General features: G+C 42.7%; 1 pseudogene; it reads right to left on the bottom strand.

Annotated features, from left to right (window-relative positions):
• The window catches only part of LOC104842712, a 19522-nt pseudogene extending 12374 nt beyond the window's left edge, over positions 1–7148 (bottom strand).
• Positions 7149–7438: the final 290 nt, after the last annotated feature.

The raw sequence follows: 7438 nt of genomic DNA, 5'->3' as shown, positions 1-7438 counted from the left end.
GTTTTGGTTGTGGGGGGGGAGGGTTTGGGGGGGGGGGGGGGGGGGGGGGGTGTGCGGTGGTGGTGGTGTTACGGGGGTGGCTTCTGTGGGAAGCTGCTGGGGGCTTCCCCTGTGTCCGATGGAGCCAATGCCAGCTGGCTCTGGGACGGACCCGCCGCCGGCCAAGGCCAAGCCAATCACCAATAGTGGTAACGCCTCTGTGATAACATTTTTAAGAAGGAAAAAAGTTGCTAGGACAGACAGAGGCAGCAGCTAGAGAGTGAGAGCATGTGGGTGAAACAGCCCTGCAGACACTAGGGTCAATGAGGAAGGAGGGGGAGGAGATGCTCCAGGCACCAGAGCAGAGATTCCCCTGCAGCCCATGGTGAAGACCATGGTGAGGCAGGCTGTCCCCCTGCAGTCCATGGAGGTCCACAGTGGAGCAGATATCCACCTGCAGCCCGGGGAGGACCCCACGCTGGAGCAGGCGGGTGCCCGAAGGAGGCTGTGACCCCGTGGGAAGCCTGTGCTGGAGCAGGCTCCCGGCAGGACCTGCAGCTCTGTGGAGAGAAGAGCCCACAGAGCAGGTTTTCTGGCAAGACTTGTGACCCTGTGGGGGACCCACGCTGGAGAAGTGTGCTCCTGAAGGACTGCACACCATGGAAGGGACCCATGCTGGAGCAGTTCATGGAGGACTGTGTCCCGTGGGAGGGACCCCACGCTGGAGCAGGGGAAGAGTGTAATGAGTCCTGCCCCTGAGGATGATGAAGTGGCAGAAATAATGTGTGATGAACTGACTGTAAACCCCATTCCCCATCCTCCTGCACCACTGGGGGGGTTGGTAGAGAATCCAGGAGTGAAGTTATACCTGGGAAAAGGGAGGGGCAGAGGGAAGGTGTTCTGAGATTTGGTTTTATTTCTCATTACCCTACTCTGGTTGATTTGTAATAAATTGATTGAAATACACAAGTGATGCACAATGCAATTGTTCACCACTCAACAACTGATGCCCAGTTAGTTCCCAGAGATCCCCCCGAGGCCAACTCCCCCCAGTTTATATACTGGGCATGACGTCACATGGTATGGAATACCCCTTTGGCCCGTTTGGGTCAGCTGCCCTGGCTGTGTCCCCTCCCAACTTCTTGTGCCCCTCCAGCCTTCTTGTTGGCTGGGCATGAGAAGCTGAAAAATCCTTGACTTAATCTAAACACTGCTTAGCAACAACTGAAAACATCGGTGTGTTATCAACATTGTTCTCATACTGAACCCAAAACATAACACTATACCAGCTACTAGAAAGAAAATTAACTCTATCCCAGCCAAAACCAGGACAACCATAAAAGCTGTCAATTCAAATCATTACAAGAACATCCACTCTTTTTGCCAGACTTAAACTCAGTAGCCAGGTACCTGTAACAGACAGCACTTTGGAATTCAATCTCAAAGAGCAGAGTCTAGAATTTGGTAGGCTTCAAGGCATGAGATGTTTTTCTTAGGTATTTTATCTATTTATATGACCAGATTACTATTGAAATTAATGTATATTTCTGCTATAGCATTACAAATATTTTTGTTAAACACACAGGATGTTCAAAGCCTTAGAATAATTTCTATTTATGCTACTGAAAGTTTCTTACCTATTCAGATGTTCAAAATTCTTTGAATAATCATCTTGGGAAGAATAGCTCTTCTAACATGATTTGTAAGGATTTATACTAAAAGAATTAAGAATATGAGGTTAGGTATATGTTACCAGAAAAGTCTTTTAAAAGCTAGAATAACGCGAAGTGTTAAACAATGATAGAATAAGCACATTTAACAGATTTTCATACTACATTTGTTTTTTAAAGAGTGTTACTACATCACATAAAAGTGATGTACTATTTCTATTTCACCACGCTTTTATTAATGAACTCTAGGGAGATGTGAAAAGGTCATGTCTCCTTGTTTGGGTTTGCCTAACCTACTGAATGCCTTCTGATACACTACACAGCAGCTCAGTTCCTCCTGCCATCGTTTAAAGAAAGCCTAGAGAAGTACACTGATATCACAATAGTTATTGCAAAATTTTGCAGCCTCAGTGGGACATTTTAAACCAAGATTTCTGCTTACACAAGATCATTCTAAAGCTTTTGCTTCATCCATTTTCCTTTGAATAAAGAGGTACTGAACAGTTTACACCAGGAAGTGCCTTTGTTAAACATCAGCAGCCTACAGGATCTAAAGTGACTTATGTTAATATTTCATTTATTTGCTTTCCATAAGATGTGGCACTTGTGCATCACTCACATTCTAAATTAAGAACGTTTTTGGATTACAGTATTGAAGACAGACCTTACTGAAAAGCTACATCCTGAACTCACCATATGAACTTGCCATAGGACAAACTTGTACATACTTGCTTACTTCAGCTTGTACCAAGAGATGTCTTTCATGAGTACAGCTTTGTTAGGAAATAAGTCAGGGTTTTTTTTATTTTCACCCCTCTAATTTTTCTATTGCAGTGGTTATAAGGATTCTCCAAAACAGAGCTGGGATATGTTGCACTCTATTTGTACTAATTGCTGGACTTCCCAAAGATCCTATGTTCTAAGACAAGAGACATGCAGAGGATGGTGCAGAGGAAGATTATCTAATGCATGTGTTAATGCAAACATGATAGCCCTAGGGGTGTGTGTTTTGTTTTTTAAAGATACTGATAACCTAACTGAGCACAAATAATGACAGATAATCCATTTAACTTCTGTATATTATCTAGAAATATTGTGGTTTTCCTCAAAAGATGATTAACCAAAAGCCTCAATAGAAATTATCTCCCACTTCTCCTGCATAACTGCAATACTATAGAGAAAAGAGCAAGGAAAGTTCACTTATCAGAGAAATTGTCATGTTATTTCAGAATATACTCTTTTGGAAGCAGGTATGGGATGGAGCAATGTGAGAGACAAAAAACATAACCAGACTTGTGTGCTTGTGGTTATTTTGTTTGTTTTTAATAAGACACACTTATACTTGGAAGGAATCACTGTTTTGCAAAAGTAGTATCAAACATTAACAGTACAGGACAAGCAGACAGCTGAATGCAAACAACCCTCAAAGCAGCTGCTGTGAATAGGATTTCAGGCTGAATAAAAAAAATGCCCAAAACCACAGCTGGAAACAACAAGAAATACAGCATACCCAGACAAGCCAACAGGGTATATGGCTCATCATTTCAAAAGCCAACAAACTTCCTACTCCCATGTCTAGCACAAAGCAGACTGAGCAGAAGAGTTCAACCAAGCAATCAGATGCCAACTTTCAGGAAGCTGTCAGCCATATGAATATAGCTGTAACAGCACCACAACCTGTGCTACTGCGCTCTGCACCCATCGCAGCCAGTATTAACACCTTTGGGCTATACTACTCTGCAGTGGCAGGTGCCAGCCAGGGAGAGAGGTGGAGACATACCCATGGGGAATGACCAGGCAGATGGGAACCGTGGCCTCACCTCCCTCTCAAGGTCTGTCTACCCACAGCAAAGACATGATACTGCTATATCCAAAAGTCAAAAACAGGTTCAGCTTTCAGTCTTGGGTTCTCTACATTGTTAATAACAACCAGTTTGGTTTTCCTATGAGCCTTTATTATTATGGTGTAACATCTTTGCCATAAATCTAAGATTTCAAAGTAAAATATCCTTGTTCTAAACACATATATTTCAACCTGAAAGTCAATAAAGGAAAACAACTTTTATCATATGAGGGAAGACACCTGAAGAACTAAGGTACCCCTCAAAACAAGGAAAAAGCAGATGAATACACCTTTTCCCTGTCAGTTTTTTAGAAAACCAAACATGAAGTGTGGGAAAGTGTGAGGAATAAGAGGAGAGGCTGAGAAGACAACTGCTTGGGAATTAAATGGGAAGGACTAGGAACTGGAAAAGCTGCATATACATGATTCAAGATTGAACAAGACTCCTATTCTAACACAAAAACATGACAAAAAAAGTGAAAAATAAGTTGCTGAGGGAGTTTTGTTTAATTTGATATTCTATGTGCAATATCTTAAGACTCACTTTTTCCATAAACTGCTTCATAGCAACATTTCTGTTACATATTATGCACTTCAGAACACATGGAGTCTACCTGGATCTATGCCTGGGCTGAAAGTCAAGAAAGTTTGGATATTAAATATTGAAGACAAACAGCAAAGAACAGTCACTACAGATTAATAAAACCCTGTGCTAATTACAACATAGAACTTGCACAACATTCATAACAAAATGTGTTAAGAGAAACAATAAACTAAAAAAAATGAATTAAGTTATCTTGGATATAAGAAGCCTGTCTTCTGAAGTGCTCGAAGGAGTAAAAGGGCGAGTTTTACTACTCCTGTCCTAAGTACCTAAAAATACATAAAAACCTCACTCCAGCTGCAGAAAAAAAGCAGAGGAAGACAAATTAGCTTTACAGACTACTGAAATTCAAACCATTTTTAGCAGCTCAAGCCATAACATCATATTCAATGTGGCAGAACAAGTTTCATACTACAATTCTAAGAAGTGAAAACGAATCTTCTGTTACATCAAGACACACACAAAATGTGTATTTCTATGCTATGCATACATTGCATAGAGATGATCCTATGGATTTTCCTCAGATGTCCAACAAAAGGCTTGCTCTTTTCTACTGAAAATGCTGCTATTTGATAAAGCCTGTCTTCCAGGATAAACTTTTCTTATATTTTCTATAGGCCTGCAACAAGAAAAATGTAACAGAGAAAAAACATTCTGATCAGAACTTTTTTTGTTGTCTAAACCAAGAAGCCCTGAATATGGATCTCCTTACAGAAAAAAACCCCGTAGTTCTGTGGATAAATAACACTTCTCAGGAAAAATGAGATGGAATGAAGAAAAAAAAGAGTTTCTTGATAAGATTAAGCATCCAAAATCTACTTAGGAAAGGAATATAAAGCATATAAACACTATCCTCATATCCCTAAATGTAAGTTAGGGTAATACTCCTCAAACTTAGAAGGTAATTACTACAATAAACAGATTTATAAAAAGACAGGATTAGTAAATTCAAAAAGACTGAATTTTTAACAGCCTTAAACATTAACACAGTATCTCTGAAGTAGCATATTGCCTCAAGAGGGAGGGATTGTTTAGAGAAAAATGAGCAGGGGAAGGGATTATGTTGATGAAAATGTGTAGGAGGAAGCTGGAAATGCAATCAAACTACGAAACAAGTGACCCATCCTAATTATCTCTGATAGCAGATGCTGCTAACAGATGCTTTCACATTATGCTCAAAGTACAGCTGTGAGAACCAGAAATAGATACCAAAGATGCTAAACTCAGAAAGATGCATCCCTTGCACCTCGAAAAAAGATACTTGAGATATTCTAAGCTGACAAAACATGTTTCTTCCAATCACCTCTGCGTTGTGAAGCAATCCAAATGTACACTAAACCCTTTCGCTTAAGCTGTTAATTTTAAGGCTTCAAGCATTATTAACGGATGCACTAACCCTAAGAAACAGCTTATTCAAGTCATCCTTGTAGTATGACAACAGTTACATTGTCTTGTCTCATTTACCTTAGGCTAGTCTCCAGTCACCAGAATTGCACAGAAGAGAATAAAAGCGACTTGGAGGAAAAAAAAATATTAAAAAAAAAAAAATCAGGGAAATAAAAGCATTTTGAACTGCCCCAAAAGTTTTACATTACAAACGATAAAGGAATTATAGTTTACTTAAGCATCTCAAGGGGTTATTGCTCTTAGATTTTTTTTTTGTGATGTAGGTTCAGCCTTTAAGTATCACAAATCATGAAAGCTTGAATAAAAACCAGCTTTAAGATATCTGTATCTGTTCAGAAGTAAACTTAATAGCCAGAGCAAGATAAAAGAGATCAGGAGGAGATCTGTATATCAGCAAACTCACAGAATTATAAATAGCCTAGTGCAAATTACAACTTTCTGGTACTTTCAGGATGCTAGAAATCTCCAAGGGCTATACAGAGCACTCCGTTTTTCAGAGTAGCATCTAACTTCTTGGGATCTGATTAATTTAAGGTTCTACCAACTGCAAGAGTACAGTTGTAGTAAGGAAGAGAACATCATCTTCCCCAGCTCCTCTCTTTTGATTCAGTGAAATATTCTAGTGCTAATATCTGCTATAGTCTTTATCAACAGCCAGAAGAAAAACACCACTGAGGTGCTCAACCTTTCCATGTGGCTAACAGAATTCCAGCCACCACCAGTGGGAGCGTTTCTGCTGGTTTTTACACTGGCAAAACTAGTGTAAACTAGCTAGGCAAAACTATAGTAAGCTGGACTCATAAACACTCTGAAGAAAATATTATGCCATCATCTACATTCAGCAGGCTATCACCAAAGCAAGAGTAACTTAAGACTTTCTAGAAAGCACAATTTTTTGCAATCACACTTAAAACCAAAGAGAGCAAAATGACTACAAATCACATGTTCACGACTTTCCAAGTTCCCTTTAAGAAAGTTTTTGTACACAAGTAATGTCCTGCCCGTGGTCCACAAGAGAGAAGTGATACCACATCCCACCCCCGAGAACACTGCAGTTCTCAGTGCCTGCTTTTAAAGCACAGCAACACAAAACTCCCACTGGGCCACAAAATACCAATCCAGCCTCCAATACGGGTTAGCTGAAAACAGACAGCAGCACAGAGAGCCTTGGTCCCTGGAGAGCTCACTAATCAAGTTAGTCTGTAACTCGAAAAGCTTTCATTTAGGAAAAAAACCAGTTCCATTACCTTTTTATCCTAGCTAGGACAGCAGGAGACAGCAGTGAGGGCCATGGGATCACGATGGTTGATCTCCGCACGTCCAATGGGACACTTACAACCTATAAAAAACCCAACCTTTAAACGCTGCTTTTGGACACTCGCTATTTCGGATGTTACCACCCCCTAGGCGATGGTTACCGCCGAGGCACAGTCGGGAGCTGCAGGTCAGATGCCCCACCGACACGCCGCTGCCACTGCCCCCGTCTGCGGGCCATCTCTCCGGTGCCACCCCGCTCCCCGCCAGCAGGCGGAGGCACAGCCGCCGCGTCAGGAAAACACGCTCTTAAATAAAACCGGCGGGGGGGGACGGGGGACGGGACGGGCGACGAGCGGAGGCGCCTCGCGCCCGTCCTCCCACCGGACATAGCGGCCCCGCGCCCGGGGGAAGCCGCCCCGAGAGGGCCCAGGCGCTGCTGAGCTCGTGATCCTCATGTCCTAAGGGAACCGACGGTCGGCAACACCCGCCCCGCCCAAAACCTCCCGCCATGCCTTACCGCCCCAGCCCCCGCCAGGCACTCACGGCCGCCCCGCCGGCAGCGGTAGCACTACCGCCCCAGAGCTCCGCACGCCACCGCCGCCGCCCTCATATGGCTGGAGCCGCGCCCCTTCCCTCTCCGTAACCAATGCGGACCGCGCCTGCTGCCGCTGTTAGGGC

Source organism: Haliaeetus leucocephalus, unplaced genomic scaffold (assembly GCF_000737465.1).
Source record: "Haliaeetus leucocephalus isolate CR32 unplaced genomic scaffold, Haliaeetus_leucocephalus-4.0 Scaffold92, whole genome shotgun sequence".
In the NCBI taxonomy this organism is placed as follows: Eukaryota; Metazoa; Chordata; class Aves; order Accipitriformes; family Accipitridae; genus Haliaeetus; species Haliaeetus leucocephalus.
Note: the sequence above shows the minus strand (reverse complement) of the source record. Positions and strands in the feature narration are given on the sequence as shown.